Source organism: Balaenoptera ricei, chromosome 3, assembly GCF_028023285.1.
Source record: "Balaenoptera ricei isolate mBalRic1 chromosome 3, mBalRic1.hap2, whole genome shotgun sequence".
NCBI classification, from domain to species: Eukaryota; Metazoa; Chordata; class Mammalia; order Artiodactyla; family Balaenopteridae; genus Balaenoptera; species Balaenoptera ricei.
The window spans coordinates 56447946-56460096 of record NC_082641.1 but is presented as its reverse complement, the minus strand read 5'-3'; positions in this window follow the sequence as shown (position 1 = coordinate 56460096).

The following is a 12151-nucleotide window of genomic DNA, read 5'->3' as shown; positions in this document are numbered from 1 at the left end:
TAATGGAATTTGAAATATGAACAAAAAACAAGATACTGTAAGGAATAGCAGACATATTTGAAAAAAAACTAATGAAACTTGTAAGAATAAAAAGGGAATTAGGGGCTTCCCTGGTGGCGCAGTGGTTGAGAATCTGCCTGCTAATGCAGGGGACACGGGTTCGAGCCCTGGTCTGGGAAGATCCCACATGCCGCGGAGCAACTAGGCCCGTGAGCCACAACTGCTGAGCCTGCGCGTCTGGAGCCTGTGCTCCGCAACAAGAGAGGCCGCGATAGTGAGAGGCCCGCGCACCGCGATGAAGAGTGGCCCCCGCTTGCCGCAACTAGAGGAAGCCCTCGCACAGAAACAAAGACCCAACACAGCCAAAAAACAAATAAATAAATAATAATTAAAGGTGTTAATAATTTTTTTAAAAAAGTTGTATCAATGTAGCATCCATTTAAAAAAAAAACTCTAAAGAATAAACCTCAGCAAAAATGAAAATTTTCCATAAAAATAGACTAGGATGCAAGAAGGAAAGATGAAAAAATAAAATGACAAAATACTTGTAAACCTTTTTTTTAATTGCATGATGAAGTGAAAGTACTTAATGGAAACATAGCTATGAAGTCTCCATGAATATGTCATGTTTCTGCAGAGTCTGGGTCCTCTGAGAGAAGCCAGTTATAACTAATGTTTACATAAGCGAGACATTCCAGGATAGTAAAGCTTAGAGACATCTCTCTCCCCAGAGGCAACCCTGGGTAATAAAGATAAAGACCTCTTCTTCCCTGCCTGCAGATTTGCTTACATTCCAGGATAAGAGCAATCTCTCTCTGAAAGGAGGGTGGGCGGATCCCAGCAGCTCTTTATAAGTCAGTTTCCTAATTCAGGGTTCTCCTGAAATGCTCTCCATTGCATGTACATGTACTATCAGAGTCTCAGCATTTCACCCCATGGGGATGTGGACTTAAGAAACCAGTGCCATGAAGCTACTCTGGCTGCTGCTTTTGACCTGAAGAGTAAATAGTGCTTGTCTCAACCCAGGGGTCTTAAGTCTCCTGTTGGGGTGTGTGTGTGTGTGAGAGAGAGAGAGAGAGAATGAGAGAGAAAGATTGTGATTCATAACAAGAAATATATATTTGGTCTTCTGACCACTCCCCAAACCCTTGGAATCTCCTAAGCAATGGGAGCATATTTTGCTATGATATTTGGTCTTTTGTTCTCAGTTTCTGAAATCACTTCAGAGCCATAACGGTTAAATGGGTGTCTTGTTATTCATAACGAGCCCCTTTCAACTACAATCAAGTTTATATTAACAAGGTGACTTACAAATTTCCTAAAGATGGGGTGGGCTTGGAGTCTGGTTGCACGGGAACCAACCATGAATAGAGGGTTGGAACTTTCAGTCCTACCCCTTAACATTCAGGGAGATTGAGTTTAATCACCAATGGCCAATGATATAATCAATCGCACCTGTGTAATGAAGCCTCCATAAAAACCCAAAAGAGCAGGGTTCAGAGAGCTTCCACGTTTGGGAATCAGAATGCTACCACGTGCCACTGTGCTGGGTCTCAAACTCCATGGGGAGAGAAACTCCTTTGTTTAAGATCTCAGCCTATGTATCTCTTCATTTGGCCGTTGATATATATCCTTTAATATCCTTTGTGATGAACCGGTAATCTATGAGTAAACTGGTTTCCTGAGTCCTGTGAGCCACTCTAGCAAATTAATCAAACACAAGGAAGGGATCATGGGAACCTCTGATTTATAGCCAGTAAGTCAGAAGCCCAGGTAACAACCTGGACTTGCAATTGGCATCTGAAGTGGGGGCAGTCTTGTGAGACTGAGTCCTTAACCTGTGGAATGTGATGCTATCTCCAGGTAGATGGTGTCAGAGTTGAACTGAGTTGTCGGGAGAACTGCTTGGTGGTGTGAGAAAACTCCAACACGTTCAAATTGAGAGCAGAGTCATAGCGGATTGCACTCTTCACCATTTCTGATTTAACAATAGTCTTTAGTATCTATATTAGAAAATAAAAAGGCTAAAACTTTATGAGCTAAGCATTCAACATAAGAAATTAGAAAAGAACAACAAAATGAATCCAAATAGAAGAAAATATATTTCATTTAATTTGAAGTGTTATTGATTTTATGCATTGTTATTTTATATTTATATTCTTAGACATAGTTTTTCCCACATATCGTTCAATTATTTTTCAACTCCAAGTTATCAATGTCTGTAATTTTTCTACATAATATTGTTTTCTGTGCTATCAGGAACATGAGTGATGTAGCATTTCTTAAGAGAGTGTGCCACTACTGTCTTGGGGATTTTGTTCCTTTCTACAAGTTTTGGTTGCATATGCAGAGCAATGACACATATGTCATAACTGGTACCTGGCTGACAACAAATAAAAGCCACATCCACATTTGAGGTATGTTATGATAAGAAAAGTTATACACCTTAGAATCAATAAAATATGGAAATAAAGATAAGATCAAAAATTAGTGAAATTAAAAAAAGGAACAATAGAAAGCATAAGCAAAGCTAAAATGAGCTCTTTGAAAAACTAATAACAAACCTCCTGAGAAATTAATCTAAAATAAGATCAAGGCTCAATATTAGCAATGAAGAGGTAAACATAACTGCATATATAGCAGAGGTTAAAAAGATAATACTATTGTCAACTGAAAAAAAATGCACAACCTAAAAGGTGAGAGTTATGCTTTATTCAGCAGACATTCTTAGGACTTTAGCTGGGGCCCGTATCCTTTGTTTTCTCATCCTGACTCTCTTCAGGGTGCACCGTTGGGGGTGGCTGCAGACTGACTCTGCTAGCTGGTGGGCATTCCTTGTTTCCTTCCTGAGTTCCCTCAGGGCTCACTTCTGGGGGTAGCTACAACATCCTTTATTTACTGATGTGGCAGGCTGCTTTCCTAGTCCACACTATGAGTAACTTTTTGATGATATATTTGAAATTTTAGATGAATAAAAAACTCATAAAAATGAAAACTTACTAAGATTGACTAAGATTCATTCAACAGGAAATGTAAACCCTGAGAATTTCCATAAATATTAAAGCTTTTAAATCAGTAATTAAAATTATTACCACAAAGAAATCACCAAATCCAGATAATTTATAGAAAAATCCTATCAAACTTCCAAGAAACATATCATTGTAATATTTTATAAACTCTTCCAAATACCAAAAAAAGAGAGAATATTCCTCAATTTAAGTTGGCTGGTATAATCATGATATCAAAACCAGACAAGTACAGTACAAGAAAGGAAAATAATAAGCCAGTTACATTCATGAACATGAGTGCAAAGACGCCAATCAAAATGTTAGCAAATTTAAGCTAGAATTTAAAGAGAGATAATACATCAAACTTAAGTTGAATATATGCCAAGAATGCAAGAATGTATTAATCATGTTAACAGATTAAATTAGAAAGAAATCATCTCTGCAGGTTCAAGAAAAACATTTGTCAAAATTCTACATGTATTTATAGTCTTTAGAAACCTCCCAAAAAACTAGGAAGGAAAGAGAACGTTTTAACCTGCTAAAGGATATCTTCATAAAATCCATTGCAAGCATCATTTTTAACAGGGAAATTTAGGAAGCATTACCTTCATGAAAAGGAACAAGACAAGAATGCCCATTTTTATCATTTTAATTCAGCATAGTGTGGGAGGTTCTAACCAGCACAGTTAGATAATAACAACAAATTAAAGGCAGAATACTGAAAAGAAAAAATGAAAACCATTATTACTTAGGGTAATATAATTATATCTACATAAAAAACTCAGAGACTTTACAGAAAAATTATTAGATGTAATAAGATAATTTAGCAAGGAGCCTGGCTAAAAGATCAACATACAAAAAGTAATTACATTTGTATACACCAGAAATCATTCACTAGAAAACATAACATTTAAAAGATTCTATCACAGACTCATAGACTTAGAAAACAAACTATGGTTACCAAAGGGGAAAGGTGTGGGGGGAGGGATAAATTAGGAGGTTGGGATTAACATATACACACTACTATACATAAAATAGATAACCAACAAGAGCTTACTGTATAGCACAGGGAACTCTACTCAGTACTCTGTAATAACATATATGGGAAAAGAATCTGAAAAAGAATAGATATATGTATATGTATAACTGACTCACTTTGCTGTACACCTGAAACTAACACAACATTATAAATCAAATATACTACAATATAAAATAAAAACTTTAAAAAAGACTTACTAAGGTACAAAATTTTTCTATAAAATAAATAAGCTACGGGATGCAAAAATAAATAAATAAAAAAGATTCTATCTACAAGAGTTATAAAAACAGAAGATACTCAGAAATAAATCTGAAAGCTATACATGAGACCTATATGGAGAAAAATTCTAAATTTCATTGGAAGGCATTAAAGAAAATCTAAATAATGAGTAAGACGTGCCATGTTTAATAAGACAACTTAATGTCATAAAGATATCAGTATAGTCCAAACTGATTTATAGATTCAATATAATTAATCAAAATCCCAACAGATTTTTTTTTTTCAGAGAACTTAGAAAGCCAATTCTAAGATGTATATGGAAGAACAAAGGGTCAAGAATAACCAAGACACTCCTGAAGACAGTTAGGTTGAGGGACTGTCCTAGCAGATACCAAGATTTATTATAAAACTTTAGTTATTAAAACAGTGTGATACCAGCACAGAAATGGATAAGTTGACCAATGAAACAAAACAGAGACCTTAGAATCAGGTCCATGCACAAGTGGAATCTTGAATTTACTACAAAGGTGGCATTGTAGAGCATGAGAAATAGCCTCCCTTTGTCTAAAAGGAAGTGAAACAGTTGTGATGGGGACAGAGTAAAGGGACAAAGTAGGTAATTAAATAGTTAACCCCACTAGGGGACTGTAAGTAAAGAAAAAAGTAGGGGAGACCCCTGTAAATTAATGCTCACTCAAGAAAGTAGGTTTACTTAACCACAAAACCAAGCAGGCTTGCTTAGCCAGAAAACCATACAACAGAAGCATGAGATATGCCCCAGAACAATAAAACAATGGCGGTGTGAGACCCACATCCTGCCCAGTGAGCCCAATAAGTTAATGATTCCTAGGACACACTCCTTTGCGTGCACTAAAAACAAAAATATTAGGAAAAGGTGATATTATACTAAAACCTGAGATGATTTACCATTTTTAGCATATGTTACCACCTTTTTGCTTATTTCCATGGCACTATGACAGTCCCTGCTTGACCATGTAGGGACAAGAAAACTCCCCCACCCAACATGGGGGAGGAAGTGATGATGGAAGCATGATGTCTCCTCAAAAATGAGGAAGAAAATGGTCTTTTCCCCCTCCCTACTTTTCCTTTGATTTTAAAACAGTAGCCCACTAAGTTCTCGGGGCATGGCACCCTCTCACCCACCCATGTCTAAGCTTCACAAGCATCCTATTCTAATAAATCACTTCTTATCTAACACTTTGCCTCTCACTGAATTCTTTCTGTACTGAGACATAAAGAACCAGAACTCCTCGGAGCCCCCCTAAATGCTACCTAGTGGTTTCAGTTGGTTAGTCAGGGAGGACAAAATGGAATAGGATTCCTACCTCTGGACTCTAGCAGTTCTACATAGATTAAGGACTCAAATCTGAAAGACCAAACTTCAAAACTCTTAGAGGAAAATGCAGGCAGGTATATATCTTTCTGACCTTGAGGCATGGAAAATTTTCTCAAACGATATTTTGTATAAAAAAGGAATTCCCTGGTGGTCCAGTGGTTAGGACTCCAAGCTTCCACTGCCAGGGGCCCGGGTTCAATCCTGGTCAAGGAACTAAGATCCCACAAGCCACATGGCACAGCCAAAAAAAAAAAAAAAAAAAACCATAAAAAGCAGTAACAAAAGAAAGAGTGATAAGTTTGGCTACATTAAAATTAAGAGCTCACTAGCTACACGTGGCTACACTAGTGAACAACCATAGTCTCTACAGTTAAACATTCGTGTACCCTTTCACCCAGTAAGTCCACACCTAAACAAGTTCCCTACAGCAGTGGTTCTCAAACTTCAAGCATCAGAATACTTGAAGGGCTGGTTAAAACACGGATTGCTGGGCCCATCCTAGAGTTTTTTTTTTTTAAACATCTTTATTGGCGTATAATTGCCCCACAATGGTGTGTTAGTTTCTGCTCTACAACAAAGTGAATCAGTTATACATATACACATGTTCCCATATCTCCTCCCTCTTGCATCTCCCTCCCTCCCACCCTCCCCATCCCACCCCTCTAGGTGGTCACAAAGCACCGAGCCCATCTCCCTGTGCCACACCGCTGCTTCCCACCAGCTATCCACCCTACACTTGGTAGTGTACACATGTCCATGCCACCCCCTCACCCTGTCACATCTTACCCCTCCCCCTCCCCACATCCCCAAGTCCACCCTCCAGCAGGTCTGTGTCTCCATTCCCGCATCCTAGAGTTTTTGATTCAATAGGTCTTGGATGAAGTTCAAGAATTTGCATTTCTAACCATTTTTCAGTCAATAACTGACACTGCCCTATATGACATGTACACAAAAGTTCATTGCAGCCCTGTAATAGCAAAAAACTAGAAACAACATACATATCCATCAACAGAAGAATGGATTTTTGTAAAGTATGGTATAAGCACACAATACAATACTATACAGAACTGAAAATGATTTGTTGTCAAATACAGCAAGATGGATAAAGCTATATCCATTTATGGAAATAGAATGTTGATTTTTTAAATCAGTTTCAAGAAGATTACAGACAATATGATGCTTTTCTTTATAAAACTCAAAAACAAATAATATATTACTTGGACATAGATAAAACAATTTTTATTTTAAAAGCAAGGGAATGAAAAACACAAAATTTGGGATAGTCATTACCTCAGGGGGTAGAGAGGAGGAATAAAGATTAGAGTACATTCATAGGTGTTCATTATATCATTATGCTTTATAAGTTACATATATGTCATATTATTTTGACATATATAAAACATAATAAAGAAAATAAAATATAAAAATTAAAATAATACTACATAGCACAAAATCTTAAATATCTTTAAAAATACACGTATTTATAGATGCAAAGAAAAAAAAATCTGGAAGAAAAAATATCAGAATGTTAAGAGTGGTTATTTCTGGATTGTGGAGTTCGGATATATTTTTTCTTTTTGTATAATTGTATGTTTTCTACATAAATATGCAATGCTTTATAATTAGACAAGTTTGTTTCTTTTTATCTTCAACACATATGGGATTCAACTTGCTGTACTCAGTTAATCCCCAAACCCTCTGTTCATTTCTGCACTGCCTCAGTACAAACCTTTAAAAGGATCCATTTCTATTCTCTATAATATATGTCTCAGATGTCTTTTCATATGTTCATCAATGATAACAGTAACAATGATAGCTGACATTTATTAAGCACCTACTATGTGTTCTTGTGTTCTAAGTATTTAGTGAATAAGTCCGGTTAATCTTTACAAAAACCCAAGAGCTAGGTACAATTATTTTTCTCACTGTACAAATGTAGAAAGAGAGGTACAGCGCCTACTTAAGTAGCCTGGATAAACTGCTTGCCCAAGGTCACACAGCTAGGAAGGTGGTTTCCCATGAAGAACAGTAAAGAGGAAAGCAACAGTTTGCATTTCATGTTAAGTCCTGTTTTAGGGCCCATTTTCTCAGAAATAACTTGGTGAGATTATTCCACATACCAGCAAAAAGTGGGGAGAGGACTCATGGAGAATTTATTAGATGTCCTGATCTAATAAATCTAAAAAGCAATTGTAATTACTACTGATGACAGAACTTCCTGGCCAAAATCAATATCTGTCTAATGAGCAGTGTTTGGCTATTCTCAATCTAATCAAGACAAGCAGAAACCTGAATGACATCAGCAGTGGTCAGAGTCAAAGAGCCCTCAGCTTCATCAGGCCCTGGGGACTTCTGCAGTTTGGTTCACCTTCCAAAGAGAAGAGCCCAAAATTCACGAGCTGTCCTGTTGACTGCTAGAGAAAGTTTCAGTGGCAATTTCCTTCACTGTCCACGTGCGTATACATTTCATCTTTCATGGGGAGATAGTCAATCATCTTACTTGCCAGGTACAGTGGAAAATAGATGTTATTGGGTTTTTCTGGCAACATCATGCTGGGATACTGAGGCCATATCAGTCCACAGATATTGCCTTTTCACCGAAAGTGGCCTGAGTCGTCAATCGTCAAGCAGCTTATTTAATTTTATTCTAATAAAAATCCCCAAATACATCACTTACTATACCCAAGCCTAGTACCAAGGCTCTTGGGAGCTTCATGTTTCTGTCTTCTTTTCTCTATTTTCACCTTCCTTATACCTCAGTGACAACTTAGAGTTATTGAAAGCCCCAATTTCTGTCCTTTTAAAAAATGTCTGTTTAGTTTCAATTTTAAGAAAGTAAGAATGTTGTTAGAAAACCCAAGCTCTCAAATCTATGATGGTACAAAACATGGGGGACAGGCTGAGCATCCTGCGTTTGGGTCTGACCAGGCCAAGAGTGACTGTGGAGGCCAATGGCTTGGGTCAGCTGGCAGGAAGGGCAGAGCCACACCCCAGCCCAGCACCTGAGAACAGAAGATAGTCTAGGCAGAGAAAACAACACCCAGTGAGCCCAAAGTATTTGCAGGGGTCCTTAAAAGTAGAAGAGAACATTAGAAGAGGGAACCAGAGAGATGGCAGCATGAGATGGACTCTGCCTGATGTTGTTGACTTTAAAGATGCAGGAAGGGGGGCATGAGCCAAGGATAGTGAGCAGCCTCTAAAAGTTGGAAACGGTAGGAAAATATATTTTCTGAATTGATTGTTAGGCTCTACTTACAAATATAATCCACATCCTCTTGTGAGCCATGCACACAGCCCCTCCTACTCCCACAATTCTATTTCCTGTAATTTTCTTAGTTTCTCTATTTCTCCAAATAGAGCAGAGCACAAATGCCTTGGTGCAGCTGTTGGTACAGGCCATGCCTACCCCTCAGCGACCCTGGAAACACAACATATCCTTGGCCATGTTCTTAACTCCAAAACCCAGGGATTCCTCAACTATTTTGTTTCTCTGACTTTGAAGAACCTTAAGCCATTTAAAAACATTCTCTCCTACAAGTATTCACTGCACTTCTATCATGTTCTAGGCATTGTGCTTATCTCTGGCAACCCAGTGGTGAGCAAGATAAACACTGTCCTTGTCCTTGGGAAGCTATTGAGGGAAAAAAGTAGTAAACGATTAACCACATTTTTTTAGAAAAGCCAACACTTAAATAGACACAAATAGGTACTTAACACACATTAACATTTTATCTTCCCAGCAATCCTAAAGGTTGTTATTATTTATGTCCCCATTTTACAGATGAGAAAAATGAATATCAGAGGGGTTAAGTAACTTGGCCAAGGTTATCTATCTAAATAGTAATGGAGCTAGGATTCAAACCCAGGCCATCAGGGCCCAGATTCTATGTTCTCAGTCTTTTCAATACATTATCTCTTTGTGACTCTGTGAATACAAATATTCCTTATACTACCCATTTTTATTCTGCAACAAGATCTACTTTATCTAGAGTGACAGACCAGAAATAAGATTGCTGAAAAGCAGGACAAAGGAAAATATGATGATGGTTAAATGCCTGACACCAAGCTCAGAAGCCCAGTCTAGTTTTGGAGGAACTTGTTCTGGTCCAAGAAATGATGCCAGTGTTAGATCTCGCTAACCAGACAGCAGAACTCTCTACTATTCACAATGTCCTTGCCCCAGAGAAGTATGACTGTGCTGCAGATAACAGTTCTGGATAAGCCTGCTCTGGCCCCAAAATAGATCCCTGACTTTATCAAAACCAGATTCCATCTATTACATTCTCTCCTAGTGCAACAGCCTGGATCTCTGCCTGAGACTTCGCCTACAAGGAAATGCAACTGCATTACCTGTATACAATCACTAAGAAACCTGCCCTCAGCCAAAAACCTCTTCCCCTCCTTGCAAAACTCAAACATGACCAGCCCCATGGTGGGTATTGCCCAGCAGCATCCAGCTGCAAGTGAGATTTGAAGTGTCACTGTGAGAGGTCTCCCAGTGAAGGAGGAGCCCCACTCTTTGTGTAGGACTTTTCCCCTGAGGATATACCCAGCTCAGTCTGCAGAATACACCAATGTGTGTCTAAGAAGGAAAGAAACAGGAAAAAGGGAATGAGACCCCTAAACTCTCCAGCACCTGCCTCCTAAGGTCAAAGAGACCCTAGCTAGATCCCTGTAAAAGATATGAACACAGGGGATAAAGCCAAAATATTTAGTATTACCAGATAGAGCTTTGCTCCCCACCTTCTCTGAGGAACGCTGGATGAATAGACTGGACCATATTTCACAGGGTCTTGCTTTGGCTGGTCTAGATTGATTGATTGAGCAGCCTGATTCAAAAACCATTTGAGTGGCTTCCTTGTTCCACTGTCTCTAGGTCCATACCCTCTCTTAGTCCTGAAGCTCTCACCAGGGTGAAAAGAGACAGGGAAAGATAAATCTATGGGAAAACACACCCCAAAGAGGGGAGTCTTTCCCTAAAGGTCCCCAGTATTGGCCTAAAGCTACCTACCTAGGAGAGAGAGGAGGAGGAAGCCTCCCAAGGGGCAGAAGTCTCCAGATTCTCTCACTGCATTAACAGAGGGAGCATTCCAAAGGAGACAGCTCCAGCTAGAACACACACGGGGGAGAACAGGCGTCAGTCTCATGGGGAAGATTCAGGAAGGAACACCCCCCCCCAAAAGTCTTGAACAATAAACAGGAGTGATGACTTTCTTGTTATTTTCTATTTTACCTGTTATGAAAAATAGTAATAAAGTTAGAAACAAAAAACTTTTTAAAAAAATTTAGCACCTAGGACAGTGCTTATTATTCAAATATTTGTTGGGTGAATGCATACTCCCTTCTCCCAACCTAGAAAAAATTGCCAGACTTCCAAAACAGGTTCAGTATCCTATAACTACACACTGGATCCAAAAGGCTGGTAAAATTTTGGCACATTTAGCCTCAAGCTTCCCTGCTTGTTTTGATATGGGACATCCCATTTGGGAGTCTACCTCCAGACACCTCCAGACACCGCCTTCTTGCTAAGAGGGCAGGAGTGACCTGACAGTTCCTCAGATGCAATAGTGAAACTCCTCCGTTATGTCCCACAATGTCTGAAACAAATCCTATAGAAGCCAGCCACAAATTCAGAGCATAGGAAATGATGCAGACTTTCCTTTATTCTTTGGAATATTGAATACTTATTGCGTTCAGGTACTGTTCATACATTTAAACTCACTTAGTCCTCCTTGGGTCAACAAGGTCGGATCAAATGGGGGAAAAAAACTGCCTTCTTAGAGAGCAGGTGTCATCATCTTAACAAGGCATCAGTGGCTTTATAAGACTGTCTCATTTTAAGAGTGCTATGTCCAGTTCCTGGTGTCACATTTTTAAGAAAGTCTCCACCTGTACTGAGAAGACGTCTCGGTAGAGGTGACCCCAACTCCTAGGTGACAGAATAGACAGACTAAATGACAGCACATAAACATTGATATTCAAACAGTGATCTTCACCTGCTTCACTTTATCTTATTATGCCTAGTTTCACCTCCTCTCTCTCTGTGAAGGAAGAGTTCAAAGGAACTCAAGGCAAATGCCCACATATTATGAAATATGATCTGTCTGCACTGAGCCTGGAGGGGGAATTACTTTTCCCTTTTCCTGAGGGACATCATTAGCAGAGTGATAATTAATGAAAGGCAGCAGCCAGAGTTTGGTAAATTATTAATGGTTTCAATCATCCAGACGGCAGACAGCCCCTGTGTGCAGTTGTCCTTGGCGACAGTGTGGAAGTGCTCTGGGGAAACAGGGATGGTGGACAGAGAACTAGAGCCGTGTGTGTAGCTCTGCCTTCCAGAGTCTGTACACACAGATTCAGCCTCTCTCATCCAAGCAGGCTGGGTTTTCACACAGAAGGGTTCAAGGATTATGACTGGGAGCAGGTCCCTATGGCAGACAGTGGATACTATCAGATTCTCCCCATAAAATGGCTAAGTGGGAGGGAATTAGGCCTGGTCCCAGGGACCTGTTAGAACACTGTGGGGAG